The sequence below is a fragment of the Lactuca virosa genome, chromosome 4 (assembly GCF_052849685.1).
Source record: "Lactuca virosa cultivar CGN04683 chromosome 4, Lactuca_virosa_CGN04683_v6, whole genome shotgun sequence".
Lineage (NCBI taxonomy): Eukaryota > Viridiplantae > Streptophyta > Magnoliopsida > Asterales > Asteraceae > Lactuca > Lactuca virosa.
This window is the reverse complement of record NC_136429.1, coordinates 454,368,136-454,394,068: the sequence shown is the minus strand read 5'-3', so window position 1 is coordinate 454,394,068 and position 25,933 is coordinate 454,368,136.

The window sequence follows — 25,933 nt, the reverse complement described above, 5'->3', positions numbered from 1 at the left end:
TATGACCATTGGAGTTCACGGTCCAAGCGTTCACGGTCCAAATGGGTTTACGGTCCCATGTGTTTACGGTCATAAGGTTTACGGTCCATGGGTTTACGGTCATTGAAGGGTGTACGGTCTAAGGAGATACACTAGACCGTAAACTCATCAATCTTGCACAAATGATAGATTTCAAGGGCTTCACTCAAAGGCATCGGATTCTAGGGACCATGCGTAGCCTTAGGAAGGGTAAAGGCTATAAGAACACCCTTTATAAGGGTTTACGGTCTATGAAGATTCATAGGACCGTAAACTCTTTTGTTCAAGCAATAGAGGGATGATCTTAAGTCCAAATGAAGGATTTTAACTCGATTCATGAAGGGGAAGATGAAACTTATGGTTTTTGAAGGCCAAGAAGGTGTTTTCGGTCCAAAACACAACCGTGGTCTTGAGGATCCCTTGAGCAAAACTCGAAAACTGTAGAGAGAGAGTCTTTGGAGTGTTTAAAATGTGAAATGAAGGCTAAATACCATATATGTAGGGTAGAATTCTCGGTCAATGGGGGGTCCACCTGACCGTAAACGGGTTCACGGTCTACACGAGTTTACGGTTACCTGACCGTAAACTCAAGGTCTCGACCGTAAACTCCTTTTTGAGGAGGTTTACGGTTGCTAGGTAGTTTAGAACTTAAACTGACACTTCCAATTACTAATTCCTTTGATTCACTAGAGTTAGAATACTCAAAACAGGTTCCAAACAGTGATAACTGGAAGCAAAATGAGTCTAACACTGATAAATTTGAATGTTTCCACAAGTTAGAAATTTCGGGTTGTCACATCATCCCCTCGTTAAAGGGAATTTCGTCCCAAAATTCGAACATAGAATACAAATCATGAATTAGGAAAGAGATGCGGATACTTCCGTTTCATCTGATCTTCGCGCTCCCAAGTGAATTCAGGTCCCCGCTTGGCATTCCAGCGAACCTTCACTATCGGGATGTGACTTTGTTTCGTTCGTTTGATTTCTCTATCCATGATTTTGGCCGGTTCTTCCACAAAGTTGAGGTTCTCGTTGATTTCAATCTCATCGAGAGGGATCACAAGGGTTTCGTCGGATAAGCATTTCTTACGATTCGAAACGTGGAAGACGAGATGAATGTTACTGAGTCCTTGGGGTAAACGGAGTTTGTAGGCTACGGGACCGATCCTAGCGAGGATCTCGAAAGGTCCTATGTATCTTGGGTTTAGCTTTCCACGCCTTCCAAAGCGTATCATGCCTTTCCAGGGTGAGACCTTTAGCAGGAAACGGTCTCCAACCTGGAACTCCAAGGGTTTTCGTCGTTTATCGGCGTATCTCTTTTGCCTATCTCGTGAGGCCTTCAGTCGTTCTCGGATTTGTATGTTCTTTTCTGTGGTTTCGCGGATGATTTCTGGACCAGTGAGAGTGCTGTCGGGGACTTGCCCCTTGGCTAGCTGCATGTCGCCCACCTCAGCCCAACACAGAGGGGATCTGCACTTGCGGCCATAGAGGGCTTCGAAAGGCGCAGCCTTGATACTGGTGTGGTAGCTGTTGTTGTAGGAAAATTCAACTAAAGATGAGTGTCCCATGAGGCGCCGAAGTCGATGACGCAGGCTCTCAACATATCTTCCAATGTCTGAATTGTTCTCTCACTCTGTCCATCTGTCTAAGGATGATAAGCCGTGCTCATATCCAATTTAGTTCCAAGAGCCTTCTGTAGCGATTGCCAAAATATCGAGGTAAACCTGCTATCTCGGTCGGAGATAATGGATACATGTACCCCATGAAGGCGAACTATCTCTTGAATGTAGATCCTCGTGAGTCTCTCCATTTTGAATTTTTCCTTGATTGGCAGGAAGTGGGCGGATTTTGTCAACCGATCGACAATTACCCAAATGGCGTCGTGCCCACTCGGAGATCTGGGTAACTTGGTGATATAATCCATGGTTATCCTTTCCCACTTCCACTCAGGTATTTCCTGTTGCTGAAGTAAACCTGAGGGCTTTTGATACTCTACCTTCACCTTGGCGCAAGTCAAGCACTTACCCACGAAGGTAGCAATTTATACTTTCATGTTTGGCCACCAATAAAGTTGTTTGAGATCCAGATACATCTTATCTGAACCTGGGTGAACGGAGTATTTAGTCTTGTGAGCTTCATGCATGACAACCTCTCTGTACCCGCCGAACTTTGGGGTCCAGATCCGGTTCATAAAATAGTACACTCCGTGTCCCTTGATCTCCAAGTTCTTGTCCATTCCCCGCAAGGCTTCATCCGCCACTTTCTCTGGTTTCAAGGCTTCCAGCTGAGCCTCTCTGATTTACGCGGATAAATGGGAATGAATAGTCATCGTTAATGCTTTCACATTTCGCCCTGAATGCTCCTTCCGACTGAGGGCATCTGCTACCACGTTGGCCTTGCCGGGATGGTAGCGAATTTCGCACTCGTAGTCACTACCCATCACCGTTGCCTCATGTTTAGCTCCTTCTGATCGAAGATGTGCTGCAAGCTCTTATGGTTGGTGAAAATAGTGCACTTGGTTCCATAGAGATAGTGTCTCCAGATCTTTAATGCAAAGACCACTGCTCCCAACTCTAGATCGTGAGTTATGTAATTGACCTCGTGCGTTTTCAACTTCCTCGAGGCGTAGGCGATAACCTTTCCTCGTTGCATGAGCACACAGCCTAGGCCCTGATTGGATGCATCACAGTAGACAACGAAGTCTTCCATCCCTTCGGGCAGGGAAAAGACAGGTGCGCTGCACAGGGCCTGCTTCAATGTTTGAAATGTAGTGTCTTGCTTGACTCCCCAACTAAAGGTTACACCTTTCCGTGTCAGGGTAGTTAAAGGCTTAGCGATTCTGGAGAAGTTCTGGATGAACCTGCGATAATAGCCCGCGAGACCCAAAAATTTCCGGATTTCTATGGGTGTCTTTGGTGAAGATCAATTCTCAATCGCCTTGATTTTGGAAGGGTCCACGTGTATTCCTTCCTTGCTAATCACGTGTCCAAGGAAATTTACCTTCCTGATCCAGAACTCACACTTTGAAAATTACGCGTATAGCTTCTCTGCCCTTAATGTTTCCAGTACCTGCCTCAAGTGCTGTTTATGATCATCCTCACTTTGCGAATAGACAAGTATATCGTCGATGAACACAATCACGAACTTGTCTAAGAAAGGGCGGCACACTCGATTCATCAGGTCCATGAATATTTCCAGTGCGTTGGTTAGACCAAAGGGCATTACTACAAACTCGTAGTGTCCATAGCGAGTTCGGAACGCTGTTTTGGGCACATCATTCTCGTGAACCCGCAACTGATGGTACCCTGATCTTAGATCTATCTTCGAAAAATAGCTGGCCCCCCTGAAGTTGGTCGAAGAGATCGTCGATCGTGGGTAAGGGATAACGATTCTTGATGGTCAGCTTGTTCAGCTCTCGGTAGTCAATGCACATCCGAAAGGATCCATCTTTCTTTTTCACGAATAAGATCGGAGCTCCCCAGGGTGAGGAACTCGGTCTTATGAATCCTTTGCTGATCAACTCATTGAGCTGGCTGGATAACTCTTGCATTTCTGCTGGCGCTAAACGATAAGGAGATTTGGCTACATGAGTAGCTCCGGGGATTAAGTCGATACGAAACTCGACTTGACGCTCAGGAGGGATTCCTGGAAGATCCTCGGGGAAGACATCAGGAAAGTTGCAGACTTCAGGGATGTTCTCGAGGTCTTTAACTTTTTGCGTCTCATCGACAACATGAGCTAGAAATGCATTGCATTCCTTCTGCAGATATTTATGGGCCTTGATGCATGAAATGATACGAAGGTTCGAGCTAAGCTTATCACCATAAATCATGAGGGTTCCACCAGAGGGGAGATTGAGGCGGATAGCTTTCTCGAAGCAAAGAATATCAGCACGATTGGAGCTCAACCAGTCCATGCCGATAATGACATCGAAGCTCTTGATGGACACGGGCATAAGGTCGATGGGAAAGGAGTAATTGTCTAGGATAAGAGTACAGCCTAAGAATATGTCGTTCACGCTCTCTTTCTCTCCGTTAGCCATCTCGACGGTGAACGTTTCGGTTAAAGGTTGGGATTTACATTTGATTAGATGTTTGAATGCATGACTAACAAAACTCCTCTCCGCACCAGAATTGAAAAGAATGCATGCATGAGAGTTGTCGAGCAGGAACGTACCCATAACAACGGTAGGATCAGCGACCGCTTCCTCCTGGCCCATCGCCAGAACTCTTCTTGTATTGCCACCAGTTGTTGCCTTGGGGCAGTTTCTCCTGAAGTGCCCAACCTCTCCACATCCATAACAAGCTTGACCAACACCCGCTCCCGCAGCCGGGTTGGTTGGTTGGGTTGGCACCTTGCAGTATCGAGCTGTGTGTCCCTTCTTTCCACAGCTGTTGCAACTCAACTCACGGCAGGGTCCATGATGATGGAAGTTACACTTGTTGCACAGAGGTAGTTTCCCAACATAAACACCGGTAGGAGCTTGGGTGGTTGGGACAGTAGCTGGAGTAGCAGCAAGAGTAGTAGCAGCATGAACTGCCACTGTTTGCTGTTTCTTGGAGGGCTCCTGCGAAGACTGACCCTTCCGCTTGTTCCATGATTTCTTCTTCTTCTCACCACTTTCCTTTTGTGGCTCGAAGACAGCTGCCACCTCATCCAGATCGATTCCATGATCGATCAGAGTTTGTGCCAGATCCTTGGCGCTTTCAAATGTAGTCGGTCTAGCAGCCAAGACATTCCCTTTGGTGGGTTGCGTCAGTCCCCAAAGGTATCTCTCGATTTTCTTGCTTTCTGGGGTGACCATTCCCGGACAGAGGAGAGCCAGATCACAAAATCTGGTGGTGTAGGCAGCGATGTTAGATCCCTTCATCTTCAGATTCCAAAGTTCGTGCTCCAACTTTTGCACCTCGCCCCTCGGGCAGTATTCAGCAAGCATGAGTTCCTTCAGTCTTTCCCAACCCATGGCATTAGCCACTGGCAGGGTTAGGGATTTGACTTGACCATTCCACCAGGTCAAGGCTCGGTCGGTGAAGGTACAGGCGGTGAACTTCACCTTGTTGGTCTCTGAACAGGCACATATTTCGAAGATGGATTCGATCTTCTCGAACCATCGAGTCAGAGCGATGACTCCTCCATTTCCGTCGAAGGACTTGGGCTTTGCAGTCATGAAGTCCTTGTAGGAACACTCCTTTTGTTGTCCCTGACTTCCGCCTTGTCCTTGAGGGTTGGTTCCACCTCCAGGCCCTCCAGCGTTCACTTGTGCCATTGCTGCAGTCACGGCGTCGGTAACTGCGGCCTGGAACATGACGGGGTCGAACTGAGGGGGTGGTGGTGGCGGTGCGTCATCGTTTCTCCTGTCGGATCTTCAGCGGGGAGGCATCTTGTTCTAGAAACAACCAGCAAAAAGAGGATGGTAAGTCCTCAAGATATATGAAACTAGATATATCTCATCCTGATGATAAAGTGTTCTACCAAGCGACAAGCAATGAAAGGTTACCAATGCAAGTAAGTTATCGCTATGAAACAAATAGGTAGCAACACTAGAAATGAATCTCCTCACTGAATCTGGCTCTAGCAAAATACCCCTATAGTATTTTATGATGAATGTTTTTGGTAAGTTTTAGGCCTGCTGCGACACCACCGTCATTCCCAAGCACATGTTGGTCATGTCTTGACTGAATATAGTTGATCAGGCTATATTCACCCTAAACATGATTACATAACTGCCCAGGTTTAACCGCAATGTCCCAACATCCAAATACTTTTTTGTGTTGTTCTTCCTATGACTCTGATTCTGTTACGTATGCATGCTCGTATAATTTTTATAAAAATACTTATATTTTTGAAAGTATACTTTTAGTGTAGAGCACTTAGGCCCCTTAGTGTTTATAGTTGTATACCATGTAAGGTTCGGTATACTAGTTCGCTATAAACAAGGGCTCTGATACCAATCTATCACACCCCAAAACCAGAATGGCGGAAACTTTCTGGGGTGGAGGACGTCATGTGTAGCATCACAACCAATGAATAATAGCAATCTTAGCAACACAACCATTACAGTGAATACTTAAAGGAAAATGTTTACATCAGTTTGAAACTTTGTCTGAAACTTGTTTGAATTACATCAAATAGTTTGTAAAATATAAACATAAAACTCTTATTGCTCCAGCTTCTCAAAAATCCAGCAAGTACCTGTTTACTGATTTCCTGAGAATACAAGCAATTTGAAAATATCAGCATAAAGCTGGTGAGTTCATAAGCGGTAGTTTGTAATGAAAACTTATTGATGAGCTTGTAAAAGTGTTTGTATAGTTTCAAGAAAATCCGATATTTTCTTTAATGAGAATGTAGTGTTTTCAATTCTGTATAAAACTATGAATGTTTGTTACTGAAAACTGTAGTGATATGCGAAAATACTACTTCATGTGACTAGCTAATGCTAATCATGATGTATAAGTATTTTGTACGTGAAACCATTGTATGTTCGGTTCTGTTTGAAAACCCTGAAAATTCTCCAGTTGTAGTGTGTATTAGTTCTATTTAGTATAAATAAAACCGTTGAAGAGTGACGGTATGTAAACGAAGACTGATTTATACATATTGTGAGTTGTATAACCATACTTGATATGACTAGATACCTTTCCAACGTTCTTCAGGCGTCGAGTTAAATGACATTTGCACACCCTAGGTATGCCCGCCTAACTGTAGCTAGCAGTTCAGGTGTGGGATTGTCAGTCCCGAATAGATCTATTCACAAATCTCACGCTCTCCCTCCAGGAGACTCTGGTTATACTATGATAGGATTTATCCCTGCACACCTAAGGGCACAGTATTGAAGTAGCGCCTCACAGTATCGTACAATCTAGTTTACATGTAGTGTAGTAGTGTTCTACCATAGTGAAAATCTGTATGCATACCGTATGTAGTGATAATTATAGTTATGAATACCATGATAAAGTAGTGATGTAAACTGTAAAATATTTTTGTCTTAGTGCATATGTTTAGTAGTGAAAGTTTCTGTATTTGTTATGTTTAGAAAATCCCAAACTATACCGATTATAGTTTGCATGTATAACGTAGTGAATAGCGTGTCCGGAAAACTATGCAATTTTAGTGAGAACGTCCCTTATGCTCAACACAGTACAAAAGGGTTAAAGTATGAGAATTGCATAAGTTTTATATTATTGAAAGCATTTATGTTTAGCTTGTATTCCCCCCTGAAAACATAAAAAACATGGAAAATGTAGGGGTATGAACTCACCTGCAGTGAGTGGTTCTGACGTGTGGTTGGAAGAGGAGTGCAGAGTGTCAGGTGTAACCTTGTGCACACAATGATCCTAATAGACACATATAGACAACTAAATAAGAAGGGTAACACCCTTATTGGCTAGGCAACTCTAAGATTTATGGGATACAATCACATATGATTGCATAACTAGGGTATATGGCCACCCTATAGAGTTTACAGTCAAAGAGGTATGACCATTGGAGTTCACGGTCCAAGCGTTCACGGTCCAAATGGGTTTACGGTCCCATGTGCTTACGGTCCTATGACCTTACGGTCATAAGGTTTACGGTCCATGGGTTTACGGTCATTGAAGGGTGTACGGTCTAAGGAGATACACTAGACCGTAAACTCATCAATCTTGCACAAATGATAGATTTCAAGGGCTTCACTCAAAGGCATCGGATTCTTGGGACCATGCTTAGCCTTAGGAATGGTAAAGGCTATAAGAACACCCTTTATAAGGGTTTACGGTCTATGAAGATTCATAGGACCGTAAACTCTTTTGTTCAAGCAATAGAGGGATGATCTTAAGTCCAAATGAAGGATTTTAACTCGATTCATGAAGGGGAAGATGAAACTTACGGTTTTTGAAGGCCAAGAAGGTGTTTTCGGTACAAAACACAACCGTTTTCTTGAGGATCCCTTGAGCAAAACTCGAAAATTGTAGAGAGAGAGAGTCTTTGGAGTGTTTAAAATGTGAAATGAAGGCTAAATACCATATTTATAGGGTAAAGTTCTCAGTCAATGGGGGGTCCACCTGACTGTAAACGGGTTCACGGTCTACACGAGTTTACGGTTACCTGACCTTAAACTCAAGGTCTCGACCGTAAACTCCTTTTTGAGGAGGTTTACGGTTGCTAGGTAGTTTAGAACTTAAACTGACACTTCCAATTACTAATTCCTTTGATTCACTAGAGTTAGAATACTCAAAACAGGTTCCAAACAGTGATAACTGGAAGCAAAATGAGTCTAACACTGATAAATTTGAATGTTTACACAAGTTAGAAATTTCGGGTTGTCACATATTCAAACATAAAATTTAGTCTATGCAAAAAATTAATAAATAAATAAAAGTCGGAGTGTACACCACCACCAAACTTCTCATTAGAAAATATTGTCCTTGCCTCCGGAGTGCTCACCCCTCCCTATCGGCTCTCCACCTTCAGTGACCTCTGTGCGCTCTCGGTCTCTCCTATCCGCCGTTCGCCGAACTGCAACACCAAACAGCGACCTATGTGGTTAGTGTGGTTTTTACATCTCATCTATGTCGCTCGTGTAACACTTGTTTTTTTGGATTGATCAGCTTAAGGTTTTGGGGAAAAACCTTCTACCACGGGATGGTGGTTTGCTGCCCACTACGCGGCCACGTCATTAAATGAAGTGCGAGTCTGCCTGCTAACCATGGCACGGTAGCAGTATGTACCATGGCACAGTGGCCGCTATAGCCCAAAACCCTAGGCCTTAGGTCTTATTTAAGGAATGTAGGGATTATGGTTGCTCATTTCTCTAGCCTCCATTTTCTAATTTGAAACCCTAGCCTCCCCTAAGCATCTCCTCTTTACCTCCCTTGAGTTATTGGTATTCTTGGAGCTTTAAAAGGGAGATCCAACTCCCTTGGATCTTATGATGTGTATTATGGTGGTGATGATTCAATGATAGCTCCTCTTGTACCATTGTAAATCATCAAGATTCAATCTTTGTGCTTATTACTCCTTGGATCTTTAGTTTTATGATCGTTTTTGTCATGATTATGGATTATGAGTGGATTGTTGGAGAACTCCAGGATAAAGGTTGCAACTTTATGGTCCCTTAAGGTCCCAAGAGCATTTTATGTCATGGATCTGGTCTTTAACCTTCATTTGGTGTCATTCTTGGAATTTAGACAATATTTTCATAATTTTGACCTAGAATGATTAGATACATGCCTAGGACATGCATGCCCATAAAGTTATGCTTTTTATGAACCATTAGTGAATATTAAATCCATCTAGAAAGTATAAGACTTAGACTCAACGGATTAAGCGCTTAATAGGAGTATTAATCTGCCAGATACACCACGACACAATGGCAAGGAGGGTAGTGTCTGTTTTATCATTGCTTGGCCACAGTGCGGCTAAGGATGTACCGCGGCATGGTAATCGTTGACTTTGACCAATATTGACTTTTAGGTCAACTGTATTAGATTGAGTCCTAAAAGGACAAATAGGTCTTTTGTTCCTAGATTAGCTTATTTAAGACCTAGATTGTTAAGAAGAGTTCATTTCAGGATGTACCTCAACTATTTAACTAAGGTCATTAATTGTGTAGTGGTTTGAGACAGTATTGGTACCTCTCAGCTCAGTGTGTTGACTACCTCATTAGTAACTTAGATGAGTTCTTGCGAACTTACTTACTATGTAGATTATATGTTATATGCCAGTTAGACTAGAGATAAACCTTTTGGAGGAAATTTAATGGAATCAGGACCATGACAGGCCTCTCTAAGGGAAGTGGTCAAGACCACGATAGACCGATCGGATGGAAATGGTTAATACCAAGTCACTAGAGATAGATTGATCATGGGGAATCGAGTGATTGTAGTTAGTTATGTTAGCATGCTAATAGGTTTACATTTCAGTTATATGACTATGTGTTTCATTTATGTGATTATGTGTTTATGTGTTCGGTTATATGTTTATGTGTATGTTCTAGAATGCAAATCATTTATATAGTGATTAAGTATTCTGATTACTCACTAAGCTTTAGGCTTAAAGTTGTTACTTCATGATTGGGATATCCGTAAATTCTCAAAAGGGTATGACTTCTAGTTTAACCATTCTATGTTACGTTATGGTTTCCAAAACAAAGCTTAGCTTCTGCATTTTTACTATGAATATGTTGATGTGACATGTGAAAGTTAATTTTATGAGTTACTAATGAATTCAAACGAAACCTTTTGGTAAAACCTATACTTCGATTTTCAAAATTTTATGGTTTGATTTTTGGGATGTTACAAGTTGGTATCAGAACAATGGTTTAAGAGAATTAAAAACATACTTTCAGGTTTGTTCACACTCAAACCACTATGGACTTTTAGAAAAGAATTAATTTATAAGTAATATTAAGTAAAGGGACCGGTTTTAAAAATATAAGTAAAAGGAAATGCCATATGCATCGAAGAGGAGATTGCAGATCGTCCACTCATTTGAGATCCACAGTCAGTTAGTTATGATTTATGTGATGAAACATACTTATATTCCTTATATGATGATTATATGCAATGATACATGCTTATATGTTAAAGTCTAATTAGTTCCACCTAGGCTGCTTGTATTTTTCCTGTCATGATTTTGCATGCTAGTAGTTAGTTAATTGATAATGATAGAAGTTTCTTCCTAGCGGGATAGCATAATATGGTGGAATATATGTTTAGAACAATCCTAGAATGAGAGTCTAGAAATATTTGTAGTGTGTGCTCGTCTGAGCACGTGTTTATGTGATTAGAACATTAAGTATTGGTAGTGAGTAGTAACTTGGGAACTTTGAGACAATTCTTGGGACGAGTATGGATAGGTTTCGAAGGTATTATGGGCCTGTACTACCGGAAGCACATGATTCGTACGAAGATCGGGAAGGGTCGAAGAGGTTACTAAGGAGCTGATAGAAAGTAGATTGTAGGGTCGGCCTTATTCTTTAGTGAGTAAAGGTAGGGCTTAGGGCCCACAATTGTATGGCGCCCCATTTAATTTCAAGTCCAGCTTCTAGTCTCCATCTGATTCATGGTCCATGTGCCTACTCCCCAAAAAATAACGCCTGCGATTCTTTCAACTACAAGCGACGACATCAAGACGATTAAACTTTCGTTCTTTTTCTCCATTCTCGGACTCGATTCTAGGCCTTTTCCAATCGATTCTTCCGCTGTTCCACACTAAAAGAATGAATCGCTGCTGTTCTTCACTCTCCAGTTCTTCTTCCTTCCTCATTCTCGGTTTCTCCATTGCTCAAAAATCATTGATTTGATGATCTGCTATTCTACTGTCATTGAAACAGTAATGTGCTTTTATTTTCACTTTTCAGTTTTGTTTTTTCTATTATCTGATCATGCAATTAGGGTTAATATCTGTTTAGGGTTAATCTTTTGATCTTTTCAATTATGTGAATTGTGATGGAATGTACCCATAGAATGATAGAACAAGCTTTTTTTGATCAAACATGCGATATTTGATTTGAATTTTGTGGTTTGGCCTCATAATTTGGTTTTGTTTTGAATGAGATTCTTGTTTGACATCCTGTTATATGATGTCTTCTGATTAAAACACAATGTTTTATTATTAAGTTATGGAATTTGTATTTTAATTGTTTTTCGCTTTATCCAAATGACTTGAATGATCAAAGTTGTTAATCTTTTTAATTTTTAAAATTTTTGATTCCAGATTGGTAGATTCCATCGTTCACTGCTTCCAGATTGGCTGATTAGATTATTCATTGATTCCAGATTGGCAGATTCCATTATTTGTGAGCTTTCCATTATCTCATGGGCGGTATAATCCTAATCCATATCTTCTATACTTATAGTTATTATTAATCAAATAGTTAATAATCATGTCAAAGAGAAAATACGAATCAGGTGCTACAAAAAGGAAATGAAAAATGCAAGAAGAAGCTTTTATAGATAAACAAAAAGGGTTGTTTTTGAAATATTTAACTACAAACAAAAATGTTGATAATGAACAAGAACAAACTAATGTTGATAATGAACCAGAACAAGCTTTTTTTGATCAAACATGCGATATTTGATTTGAATTTTGTGGTTTGGCCTCATAATTTGGTTTTGTTTTGAATGAGATTCTTGTTTGACATCCTGTTATATAATGTCTTCTGATTAAAACACAATGTTTTATTATTAAGTTATGGAATTTGTATTTTAATTGTTTTTCGCTTTATCCAAATGGCTTGAATGATCAAAGTTGTTAATCTTTTTAATTTTTAAAATTTTTGATTCCAGATTGGTAGATTCCATCGTTCACTGCTTCCAGATTGGCTGATTAGATTATTCATTGATTCCAGATTGGCAGATTCCATTATTTGTGAGCTTTCCATTATCTCATGGGCGGTATAATCCTAATCCATATCTTCTATACTTATAGTTATTATTAATCAAATAGTTAATAATCATGTCAAAGAGAAAATACGAATCAGGTGCTACAAAAAGGAAACAAAAAATGCAAGAAGAAGCTTTTATAGATAAACAAAAAGGGTTGTTTTTAAAATATTTAACTACAAACAAAAATGTTGATAATGAACAAGAACAAACTAATGTTGATAATGAACCAGAACAAGCTAATGGTGATAATAATGATCGTGAACCAACTAATATTGAAAATGATAATGAACAAACTAATATTGAAATTGATAATGAACAAACTAATAGTGAAAATGATAACGAACAAACTAATATTGAAATTGATAACGAACAAACTAATAGTGAAAATGATAACACGCCTCTAAACATATATGATCCAAGTAGATGGAATAATATGAGTACTAATTTAAGAGATTTAATCATAGAAAAAGATCCTATTAAGATTTATGATTTTAAATTTCCAGAAGATCAACATTTAAGAAGCTTTAGTACATCTCTTTATATGCAAAAAATACCAGATGGAGAAAAATACGAACGAACATGGTCGGTTTATTCCGTAGATGTAGATAGAGTTTTTTGTTTTTGTTGTAAATTATTTAATGTGAATAGATCTATATGTTCATTAGCACATAAAGGTAACAATGATTGGAACAATATTTCTAGTATACTAAAAAGACATGAAGCAAGTAACGTACACATTTTTAATATAAGGTCATGGATTGACTTAGAAACTAGATTAGCAAATAATAAAATAATTGACAGGAAAATCCAAGAACAACTAAATAAAGAAAAAGAACATTGGAAAAATGTGTTAATAAGAATCATTGCTGTAGTAAAAACTTTAGGAAAAAATAATTTAGCATTTCGTGGAACAAATGAAAAGATTTATGAAGAAAATAATGGTAATTTTTTAACTATAGTTGAAATGATTGCGGAATTTGATCTTATTCTGCAAGAACATATTAGGAGAATTAATGACAAAGAAATTCATAATCATTATCTTGGACATAATATGCCAAATGAACTTATTAGTTTATTAGGAGAAGAAGTTAAAAGTAAAATTATTAAAAAGGTAAAAGAGGCTAAATATTTTTCAATAATACTTGATTGTACTCCCGATACAAGTCATAAGGAACAAATGTCAATTATCTTACGATGTTTAGATCTTTCAACAACTCCAATAGAAGTTAAGGAGTACTTTCTAGGATTTTTAATTGTAGATAATACAACCGGTAAAGGCTTATATGATGCTATATTTGATGAAATTAAAAATATAGGAATAGATATAAATGATGTTAGGGGTCAAGGTTATGACAATTGATCAAATTTAAAAGGAAAACATCAAGGTGTACAGAAACGATTGTTAGATATTAACCCTAGAGCATTCTACACTCCTTGTGGTTATCATAGTTTAAATTTAGTAATTTGTGATATGGCTAATTCGTATGATAAATCTAGTGAATTTTTTGGAGTTATACAACATATATATTCGATATTTGCTTCATCAACTCAAAGGTGGAAAATATTACAAGATAATATATAAAACCTAACACTTAAATCATTATCGCAAACTCGTTGAAAAAGTAGGGTAGAAAGTGTAAAAGAAATTAGAATTCAAGCACCACAATTAAGAAAATCACTTTTACAATTATCCAAAAATTGCGGAGATCCAAAAATTAAAAGTGAAGCTAAATGTTTAGCTACATATAAACTTGAGTACTATGAATTTTTATTAGTAATGATTATTTGTATGATGTTTTGTTTTCTATTAACACTGTTAGTAAAAGATTGCAATCAAATGTTATGTGTATCGATGATGCTATAGATCAACTAAATGGACTTTTGTGTTTCTTTGAAGAATATAGAGAAAACGGATTTGAAAAGGCTTTAGATTATGCAAAAAAAAATGGATTTAGAAATGAACGTAAAACCTAAATTTCGTGAAAACCATATCATTCAAAGAAATAGACGACATGATGAAAATGTTGCTAATAAAACTATTAAAACTCCTCTTCAGTTATTTAAAAATTGATTACTTTTTATATATAGTAGATAAAACCATTACTTCACTTAAAAGTAGATTTGAGCAATTTAACGAGTTTAAAAATATTTTTGGTTTTCTATTTAATATAGAAAAATTAAAATCATTTGATGAAAATACTTTAAAAGAACATTGTTTAAATCTTGAAAAACCTTTAAAGCATGATGATAGCTTAGATATTGATGGTTTAGATTTATTTCATGAACTAAAACTTTTAAGACATATTGTACATTTAGAATCTGATACAATTATTAATATACTTAATTACATTAAAAAGTTTAGTTCTTTTCCAAATGCATATGTTGCCTATAGGATTATGTTAACTATTCATGTAACCATTGCCTCTACAGGAAAAAAAATTCTAAATTAAAACTGTTAAAAAATTATTTAAGATCTACAATGTCACAAGAAAGATTAAATGGATTAGCTATTTTGTCAATTGAAAAACATTTAGTAAAAGAAATTGAGTATGAAAATTTCATTAAAGAATTTGCATCTAAAAAGGCTAGAAAAATTAACTTTATGTCATAAAATATATTCACAAAAAACATATACATAAAAAAAATTAGCTCCACCATTTGGAAACTTTTTAGTTTATTATTTCCGGTCCCAAGCCCAGATAAAGAAGGAGGGTTTATAACATTAAGTATAGTAAATGTTAAAGGGCCCCAAAGTTTTGGTTCGCTTAGAGCCCCCAAACTGGTTGAGCCGACCCTGGTAGATAGTATGGTATGACGTTATGGTTAGTTCGTAGCATGTTTTCGTCTCCATCGATCTTTTGGTTATGGCTGGCTTGGAAAGGGGTGATTCTGATTTTTATCGGACCTGAGTGGCCTTGATGGTTTGGGTCTGAGTAGTATAAGCATGCATGATTTTTCTCATATGGGGTCGTGTGGACCTAGTTCAAGACAGTATCAGTTTGGGTTGCGAGGCTCAAGGAAGTAGAGAATATAATGATCAGCATGAGGTTTTTAGTTATTTTATGGGCTGGTTAGCCGAAGGATTGAGATTTCGCCTGCTACAACATGGTTGTTCATGTCTTCCATGTTAAAGAAGGAGACAGACTCTCATCAGTCAGTTTTCAGGCGAACGGGAATGTGCTTTTCTCGATAGGTTTCCCTTATCAAGGCGAGGACCGATGGGAATTACTAGGTATGTACAGTTGGGTTCCATTGATAGCTAGGGGAACCTAGATTGTTTATGCTTCCAGGAAATTAGGAAACTATGGTTGTTGCGGCAAGTATGGGTAGACGCATGGAGAAGTTGTCGTGCTTACGTTTCAACATTATGAGAATGTGTTTAGGAGGGTACTTACAACAAGGACTATCAGTAAGAAGAGGGAGAACTATATCTCTGTTCATAATTAGCTAAATTAAGTCATTGATGATTGTCAATTTTGGACAGGAAGGATGGTTTAGAAACAAACACCTATCGGGGTGGCCGTTGTGTTTTTTTTTTGTTATGGTGGTCCGTTGTATTATGTGGATGCTCATATTGGGCAGTGTAATTCGATCTATTATACTTTTGTCGTAGTTTGTCGACTCGTGCGCGAGTGGTATGATCAGACTGTTTGTTTGTTTTGCAAGAGTTTCATGATTGCTTTGGAAGTAATGAACCTTTGGAACATTTACTAGTCCTTTTGAGTTGTCAGAGTACCTTCCTGAATTGAATTACATAGACTTAGAATTTTGGCTTAACTCTACTACATGTTCTTGTCTGATAGGGTTTTAAGGCGGAGCTAATTATTCGAAGGACCATGTGATTATATATTAGGTAAAGCCTTTGAGAATCAAGGGTTGTAAGCATCGTTTGAGCTGGTTTGGGACTTTTATGTTATAGATGAAAACTGGTGGTAGGTCAAACCCGAAGTAGGGGGAGAACTGGATATTCGGGTTAGTTATTCAAAGGACGGTTTGACTTTTGGTTTCAACGTCACAGGTCAGAAGAGTCTACGGTTTGAGTATGCACAATGATTAGCTCAGGTTTATGGACGTGTTAAGAGAGAGGATGTAGTTTTCTTCAGAGTAATCACGGTTACACGTTTTAGCAGTGTACATATCATGGGTTTGTCCTAGTTCCATCCAAGCGTCAGAAGAAATTCCGGAATCGATCATATTGTAGGTAAAAATCGGGTAACCAAATGGATTTATGTCTTTAGTGTTGCATGAGTTATCCTTGCGATATAAGAGCTGTTGGACAAGAAACTCATTCTGTAAAGTAGTGTCCACTTAGAAACTCTGAGTATTTTTGTAAGGGGGTAGTTGAATCACCCAGGTCGTGTATTGGAATGTTAGAACTTGGTTAGCTCGCAACAAGGATCAATTATCTATTGCCAAGGAATGGCAATCGCGGATCTGTTTCATACACGAGTATGTATGCTTTCTTCGTTTTATGATGTAATCAGGTATTGTCATAAGTGTAGAAGTAAATGGGTGTCCTAGGACAACCTTCTTTGAGTATAGGGATACGGTGGTACAATTAGAATTCATTAGTTCTCCACATTGATGTGTAAGGATTATGGGTTGAGATTGTTCGACTCATTTTAGTTCGGTAGGTTTCAGATATCACAGACTTTTACAACTTAGGCGTCTGATGGTAGAAGTCCAGTCATCAATAGAATTATTTCTTCAATTCTCAATGTGTTGCGTAAAGTTTGTTTATGGGATTACGTATCGGTATTGTACATAAGGATAGTTGGTTCAACTCGAATCGAGGAGTGTATGGAGAGTCTCCCTGCTTATTCTTGTCTGAATAAGGCTTGGGGATTCGAGACATCATTCGAATACCTGATGAATTTTATCCATGTTTTCATAGTTTCGGTGATCATGGTAGACCCTATGGGGGAAGTGATTAGTCCTCAGTATGCCAGTGTCTTGGATAGACCCTTCGGGGGAATCGATATGCTGGTATAGAGATGTTATGCGTATGGAATGTGTTGCATTAGTGGATATTAACAAGTTCATAGTTATGGTTGGGTGTAAGAATCTTCCTTTCTTTAGAGCGGTTATCAGTGTGGAGTATTGGTTCTAGAAAAATTTCAAACCGTGAGGATCACCGTAATCCCGCTTTATGATCATTTGGGATAGACGTATGCCTAATCTTCAATAAGAGTTCAAATATGACAAGAGTTCATGGTTCACTTATTTTTATTATTTTGGGCATAGTGATGACTTGTGAGGAAGTCAAGATAGCATTAGATTCGCTTTTGGGGCATGGTTTCAGATTTGAAAGTGTGTTGAGTTTTTTGTTCGTAATGTTTTCTGATACTTATGTCATTATAGTGGTGATAATTCTCGCCAAAAGGGATTAGTGATATGTATATATGGAGCTCAATCGTCACTTTTTGGGTATGACTTTTGAGGTCTCAGACCGATGGACTCTCGTCCTCGTGAAGTTTTCTGGTTGAGAAATGTTGTGATGACATTGTTGGGTTTGAATGATAATGAATACTAAGTACCGGGTGCTCTCCAGATATTTGTTAGTTTTTGGTAATTAGTTTGTTCATTGAATAGTTTGAGAAAGCCTAAAGGATTTTCTTTAAGGTTCTATTTCTACATTATAGCTAAGATGGATTTTGAGGAAGAAATCCAGTTAAGTGCGGGATAATTGTAACACCTGTTGTAACGACGTAAAATTTAAAAACAATTTTTCGTTTTTCAACATAATAAAAACATATGTAATATTCCCAGAATCCCATGATCCAATGTCATCATAATAAAACATATCCCATAATCTCAAAACATAATCCTCTGCCAGCGTGTACAAATCATGCCGACGCCTTCCCGCGATCCTCGCTGGTACCTGAAACACATATCACATAACACGGTAAACATAAATGCTTAGTGAGTTCCCCAATATACCACATACAACACATAAGCTACTCGAGGCTATAACTCGGTATGAACCTCTGGTCAAAGTGTCACAGCGGGACCCTCCAGTCCCGTAGCTCGTTGGACCCTCCAGTCCGGTCTAGCTCGTTCGACCCTCCGGTCCGGTCTAAATCGTTGGACCCTCCAGTCCGGTCTAAATCGTTGGACCCTCCGGTCCGGTCTATACAACACATAGCATACATATATCACAATGCACATAAACTTAACATACACATAACACATAAGACCCTCCGGCCTGCACACAGATACCACTCTAGGTAATGTATAGTGAGAAGACTCACCTCGGGAAGTCTCGGAAAGTCTCGAACTCGAATATCTGCCCTAGCCTCGGCCTAATCACATAAAGTAATTATCTCTAATTAATACGACTCTCAAAGGCTAGAATAATCCCTCCCTATATTCTCTCAGAAGGGGAAAAGACCGTTTTACCCCTCCAATGGTCCAATGTCCAAATGTTGACCAAACCCTAAAAGTCAACCCCAGTCAACGGTCTAACTTTGACCAGACTCGTCGAGTGCACTCGGGTGACTCGGCGAGTCCATACGTGTCCTCTGAATCCTCTAAGGCCTCACTCGATACCACTGATCACGAATCGTGGTGCAACACGATCCGACTCGTCGAGTCCGCTCATGGACTCGACGAGTTTCTTCCATGAAAATGCTCAAACAACCTCCTGAGGTCAGATCTGCTTCTCTAATCTATAGATCTGGCCTTCCAACCCTCAAAATTCACGTAAAGGTCCAACCTTTATACTCATGCAACACTCATAAGGCTCTTTTTGGTGAAATAGCTCCTAAAATGGCAACCTAGGTTCACAACTCCATTGGAAATGCATAAAGCTGGATGCTTAGGACTTCCTGGACCCAAAAGGGTCCAGATCTCTAACACAACTCGAAGAAGGGGGTTTGAGGCATCCAAGACCCCCAAAAAGGAATGATTCAAGCCCTAACCCCAAATAATGAAACCCATACAATAGAGAGAAAGAGGGGTCCGATTTGGTACCTCAAGGTGAACTCCTTGCTTGGCTAACTCAGAATAGCAATCTCCTTTGATCCTTCTTGCTGGAGCTCCTCTCCTTTCTTGCAAAATCACACCAAGATCTCAAATGGCCTTCTCTCTCTCACTCTACACACTCAAGATCAATGGGGGTTCTCTCTCTGGGATGGTAGCCGCAAATGAAGGCCATAAGTGCCTTTAAATAGGGATCAGGCCTGAAGATTTAGGGTTTCCACTTACAGCGCCTACTCGACGAGTCTACTCTTGGACTCGTCGAGTAGTTCATTAAACTCATTTGGCTACCCCGCTTCTACTCGACGAGTTATAGCACCAACTCGTCGAGTAGATCAATGATCCTCAAAAATAAATAATTCAAAATAACATACTTGAAAATCCGGATGTTACAATTCTCCCCCACTAGAATCAAACTTCGCCCTCGAAGTCTCGCTCTGCAAACAACTATGGATGCTGCTCCTGCATCTCCAACTTCGGCTCCCAAGTCAGCTCGGACCCTCTCCGATGTTGCCACTGGACCTGAACCAGGAGCACCTCCTTGTTTCTCAGAACCTTGACCTTCCGATCCAAGATCGTCATCAGCCTCTCAATGTAATTCAGGCTCGCATCCACCTGAATATCCTCTAGAGGCACTACTGCCATCTCATCGGCTAAACACTTCCTCAACTGGGATACGTGGAAGGTATCATGGATCTGGCTCAACTCCTCGGGTAGCTCCAGACGGTATGCTACCTTACCCACCCTCGCGATCACCCTGAATGGACCAATGTATCGGGTCCCCAACTTGCCCCTCTTCCTGAACCGGATCACTCCTTTCCAAGGAGATACCTTCAGGAGTACGCAATCTCCGACTTGGAACTCGAGCTCGGATCGCCGCCTATCCGCATAACTCTTCTGACGGCTCTGGGCTGTCAGTAACCTCTGTCTGACCTGCTGTATCTGCTCAGTTGTCTTAAGCACCATCTCAGTGCTACCCATCACTCGCTGCCCTACCTCTCCCCAACAGATGGGAGTCTGACACCTCCTCCCATATAAAAGCTCAAAGGGAGGCATACCAATACTCGAATGGTGGCTGTTGTTGTAAGAAAACTCAGCCAAGGGTAGGTATGTGTCCCAACTTCCACCGAAGTCCATAACACATGCCCGAAGCATGCCCTCGAGTGTCTGAATCGTCCGCTCACTTTGTCCGTCCGTCTGTGGGTGATAAGCAGTACTGAAGTGCAATCTCGTACCCAACTCCTCATGAAACTTCTTCCAAAACCTGGAAGTAAAACGTACATCTCGATCTGACACAATCGAGATCGGCACTCCATGCTGTGACACCACCTCTCTCACATACATCTCCACCATCCTCTCCGCAGAAGAGCTCTCACTGATAGCAAGAAAGTGAGTGCTCTTCGTCAGCCGGTCCACAATCACCCAAATTGCATCAACACCCCTCGCGGTCCGCGACAAATTGGTGATAAAATCCAGAGAAATCTGTTCCCACTTCCACTGGGGAACCTCTAACGGCTGCAACTTGCCATGCGGACGCTGGTGCTCGGCCTTAACCTGGCGACAGGTCAAGCACCTCTCTACTACCCATGCAACATCTCTCTTCATACAGGGCCACCAATAATCTCTCTTCAGGTCCAAATACATCTGCGTGGCCCCGGGATGGATCGAGAATCTCGATCTATGTGCCTCCTCCATCAAGGTGCTACGTGCCCCTCCTATATACGACACCCAAATCCGACCACGAAAGGTCAAGAGCCCTCGGCTATCCGTCACAAACTCGGACACCTGTCCAATCTCCCGCTCCCTTTTACGGTTCTCCGATCTCACAGCCTCTGCCCGGGCCTCTCGAATAGTATCCAACACCGGAGTAATCACCGTCATCCTCATGTATATGTCTCGAATCGGGGCACTCTCCGCCCTACGGCTCAGAGCGTCGGCTACTACGTTAGCCTTGCCCGGGTGGTACAGGATTTCACAGTCATAATTCTTTACCACATCCAACCATCTCCTTTGACGCATGTTCAGGTTGGGCTGATCCATCAGATACTTCAAACTCTTGTGGTCTGTGTATATGGTACACTGAACCCCATACAAATAATGGTGCCATATCTTGAGGGCGAACACCACCGTCCCCAACTCCAAATCGTGGGTGGGATACCTCGTCTCATGAGGCTTCAGCTGCCTCGATGTGTATGCTATCACGTGCCCTCTCTGCATAAGCACTGCACCCAACCCCGATATAGACGCATCACAATACACCACGAAATCCTCCATTCCCTCCGGAAGAGCTAACACCGGGGCTTCGCATAACCTCTGGCGAAGAGTCTCAAACGAGGTCTGCTACTCTGGACCCCAAGCAAAAGCAGCGCCCTTCCGGGTTAATCTGGTGAGGGGAACGGCAATCTTGGAGAAATTCCGAATAAATCTCCGATAGTAGCCGACCAACCCCAGAAAACTCCTGATCTCGGTGGGGGATCTCGGAACCTCCCAACTCATGACCGCCTCAATCTTGGCCAGATCGACCAATATCCCATTCTGATTAACGAGATGTCCCAAGAACTGGACCTCATGTAACCAGAAATCACACTTGGAGAATTTCGCATATAGCCTCTCCGATCTCAATACTCCGAGGATCTCCCTCAGGTGCTCCTCATGCTGCTCTCTGGTCCTGGAATACACTAGAATGTCGTCGATGAACACAATCACCGATCGATCCAACATCGGCCTACATACTCGGTTCATGAGGTCCATGAACGCCGCTGGTGCATTGGTGAGCCCAAAAGGCATCACCACGAACTCGTAATGCCCATAACGAGTCCTAAATGCTGTCTTCTAGATATCCTCATCATGTACCCTCATCTGGTGATATCCAGACCTCAAGTCTATCTTGGAAAACCAAGACGCACCTTGCAACTGATCGAACAGATCGTCGATCCTCGGTAATGGATAACGGTTCTTGACCGTTAATTTGTTCAACTCCCGGTAATCAATGCACATCCGGTGTGAACCATCCTTTTTATTGACAAAAAGGATCGACGCTCCCCACGGCGAGCTACTCGGTCGAATAAACCCCTTTCCCAGCAGCTCCTGAAGCTGCCAGGATAACTCCTGCATCTCTGGCGGCGCAAGGCGATAAGGCGCCTTGGCGATAGGCGCTTCCCCCGGAACCAAATCGATGCGGAACTCCACCTGTCTCTCGGGAGGTACACCCGACAACTCCTCGGGAAAAACATCCGGGAACTCACGCACGATCGAAACATCATCAACCGAACTCGGCCTCTCTGCGGCCGCTCGTGTATCCATCACATAGGCTACAAACCCTCTACAGCCCTGCTGTAGGCTCTGTCTCGCTCTGGCAGCCGAACAAAATGCTGACCCAATTCGGGTACCATCGCCATACACTGTCAGCACTCCCCCACTAGGGTCTCGTATCGTCACCATCTGACGCTCACAGTCGATAACAGCTCCAAATCGGCTCAACCAGTCCATGCCCACGATGACACAGACATCACCAATCGCGATCGGTACTAGGTCAATCGGGAACTCAACACCGAAGATCTCGAGTACACATCCTCGAATCACATCAGTAGCATACACCGCTCGCTCACCGGCTATAGAAACTCGTAGAGGTCGACTCAACGCCTCTCGCTGGACACTGATGTGCTGACTAAATGCTAATGACAAGAAAGATCGACTCGCACCCGAGTCAAATAACACCAACGCAGGTACATAACTCACAAGAAAAGTACCTATGCATACCACAATATAAGCACAAAAGCTCAAACTCAAAATAAGTAAGTAAAAGAATACATACCGGCCACGACATCGGGCGCTGCGCGGACCTCCTCCGCTGTCAACTGGAAGGCTCTCCCGCGAGCCTTTGGTGCCTCGGCCTTCGCTGGCTGGACCTCGTTAGCTCTAGCAGCAGGTGCAGATCCCTGTGCTGATCCCTGAAGTAGCTGCGGGCACTCGACCTTCCAATGGCCTGTCTGGTTGCAATGAAAGCAAACCGAAAATCCCTTGGGGCAATCCCTCGCGAAATGCCCCTCCTTCCTACACTTGTAACACACCCCAGCTCTGCACAATCCATCATGGCTCTTTCCGCACTTCCCACAAGTGCGGCCCTTCGGACCTCCAGATCTCCAATCAGCGGGCTTCGCCCGCTTGGCTGCCGGCTGCAACTGCGCCGGTCGCCTGTCCCTCCTCTGAGACTTGGCCTCCTCCCTGGCCTGAGTCTCCAGCTCGATCTCCCTCTTCCGAGCATTTGCCTGGAGCTCGGAAAATGTTCGGTACGTCGAGTTCGCCACAAACTCACGAATGTCCCTCCTCAGTTTGCTCAGATATCGGCTCATACGTGCCTGCTCGGTCGACACGTGCTCAGGGAAAAACAACGCCCTCTCATGAAACATCCTCGTAATCACTGTCACCGACTCAGTTCCCTGTTTGAGGGACAAGAACTCTTGTGCCAATCGTTCCCTCTCCACCGGGGGAACATACTCATCTCGGAACATGGTGGTGAACCTTTCCCAGGTCACCGCTATAATCTCTGCAGAAGTGAAGTCTGCCGTAACAAACTTCCACCAGTCCTTTGCTCCCAAGCGAAGCTGGTTCAGCGCGAACCGTACCCTCAGATGCTCCGGACAAGAACACGTGTAGAAGCATCCCTCAATGTTAGAGATCCACCTCATCGCGGCTATCGGATCCTGAGTCCCATCAAACTCTGGTGGCTTCGTGTTGCTGAACTCTCGGTACAGCAACTAGTCACCCCCCTGTGGCCTGGCAACGGCGACGGCTGCGGTGGCTGTAGCAACAGCAGCCTCGGTAAGAGAAGCATACCGCTCGTCAAACGTCTCAATCAAAGTGGTCTTGATAGACCCAAACATCTCAGGAATCTCCGCCCGTATGGCTGCGGCCACCTCCTCGTGAATCAACCTACGGATCTCCTCATCACTGGTACCACTGGTACCACTGCCTCCTGGGTGGTGGCGCGTCCCAACCATGATGTCTCTGAAATACAACACAAAAGAAATCAGAGATTCGCTCGAGTATACTCGCACTCGATACTCAACCCTACTTGTTCTTTAGTACCCTAAGGATTCTTACTTGGACTGCTCACCGATCCGGTGTTTCCAGTAGTGCGGGCCCTATAGTACCTTCCACAACGCATCGGTATTCACCCCAAGTCCTCCTCCTAGGATCCCAGATCACAAGTACTCTATATCTCACTAACTCAGGCTACTCTCCGGTAGACTACTCATAAGCTCCTCGCTGCTACCTACTCACTCTCGAAGTATCTCATAGTAGCAGTAACTCCTAGGCTAAGGCATCACAAATCAGGCCCACTCTAGTCCTAACCATGAATACCTAGCCTACTCTAGCATGCATAACATATCGCATAATATCTCATAACACATAATGTACGAGTATTTTGGGAAATCACCGTTCGGGCGCTGGCTGATTGTACACACTGCTCCGTTCTGCTTTTCTCAAAATCTTTTACTCTTTTAGAAAAATTGTTTCTTTTATGAAAAATTCTCTCAAATCCTCAGTTTGAGTTCAGATACGCCCGGAGGTGCAACCGAATCTCTCAAACCAAGGCTCTGATATCAACTTGTAACGACGTAAAATTTAAAAACAATTTTTCGTTTTTCAACATAATAAAAACATATATAATATTCCCAAAATCCCTTGATCCAATGTCATCATAATAAAACATATCCCATAATCTCAAAACATAATCCTCTGCCAGTGTGTACAAATCATGCCGGCGCCTTCCCGCGATCCTCGCTGGTACCTGAAACACATATCACATAACATGGTAAGCATAAATGCTTAGTGAGTTCCCCAATATACCACATACAACACATAAGCCACTCGAGGCTATAACTCGGTATGACCCTTTGGTCAAAGTGCCACAGCGGGACCCTCCAGTCCCGTAGCTCGTTGGACCCTCCAGTCCGGTCTAGCTCGTTGGACCCTCCGGTCCGGTCTAAATCGTTGGACCCTCTAGTCCGGTCTAAATCGTTGGACCCTCCGGTCCGGTCTATACAACACATAGCATACATATATCACAATGCACATAAACTTAACATACACATAACACATAAGACCCTCCGGCCTGCACACAGATACCACTCTAGGTAATGTATAGTGAGAAGACTCACCTCGGGAAGTCTCGGAAAGTCTCGAACTCGAATATCTGCCCTAGCGTCGGCCTAATCACATAAAGTAATTATCTCTAATTAATACGGCTCTCAAAGGCTAGAATAATCCCTCCCTATATTCTCTCAGAAGGGGAAAAGACCGTTTTACCCCTCCAATGGTCTAATATCCAAATGTTGACCAAACCCTAAAAGTCAACCCCAGTCAACGGTCCAACTTTGACCAGACTCGTCGAGTGCACTCGGGTGACTCGACGAGTCCATACGTGTCCTATGAATCCTCTAAGGCCTCACTCGACTCGTCGAGTCAACCTTTCTCTCAATGGTTACCACTGATCACGAATCGTGGTGCAACACGATCCGACTCGTCGAGTCCGCTCATGGACTCAGCGAGTTTCTTCCATG